Source organism: Penaeus monodon, chromosome 32, assembly GCF_015228065.2.
Source record: "Penaeus monodon isolate SGIC_2016 chromosome 32, NSTDA_Pmon_1, whole genome shotgun sequence".
In the NCBI taxonomy this organism is placed as follows: Eukaryota; Metazoa; Arthropoda; class Malacostraca; order Decapoda; family Penaeidae; genus Penaeus; species Penaeus monodon.
Window position 1 is genome coordinate 11,148,717 of NC_051417.1, and position 580 is coordinate 11,149,296.

Sequence of the window (580 nt, forward strand, 5' to 3'; positions counted from 1 at the left end):
AACAAGACAAAATCACTCACTTGGTCATGTTGAATGGTGTGACAATTTCAGGATAGGTGAGATTCTGAGCAATTGACCGAGGGACGCCAACCTGATCAATGCGCAGATTGGGGTCAGCTGTGATGACAGTTCGTGCAGAGAAGTCCACACGCTTACCCATGAGGTTGCCTCAAATCCTTCCTTCCTTACCCTTCAACTGGCCTTGATGGCTTTGAGTGGCCTTCCAGACTTCTGCGGGGCTCTTGCAATCCAGGCATGTCATTGTCTGTCAGTGTACCCCACATGGAACTGTAGCATCTTCAGGTTCTCACAATGATATGGGCAGCAGCACCAGCCTGTTCATTTGGGATAAGCTCATTGTTCCCTTTGATGATATCTGCCAGTTTGTGCGTTAAATCATCCTGGTTACGAGCAGACCCTTTGCATTACTACAGCTGGTCGTACAGGCAGTGGTGGTACAGGTAAAACAGTCAAGATCATCCAGTCAGGGCGAGCATACTTGGGATCCTACCAAGCAAGTAGCTTTCCTCATCTGTAAAAGGGAGTATTCATGTGAAAAAAAATGGAATGCCCCTTTTAC

General features: G+C 47.4%; 1 pseudogene; it reads right to left on the minus strand.

Moving 5' to 3' along the window:
* Positions 1 to 580, minus strand: part of LOC119593549 — a 17,928-nt pseudogene that overhangs the window by 14,887 nt on the left and 2,461 nt on the right.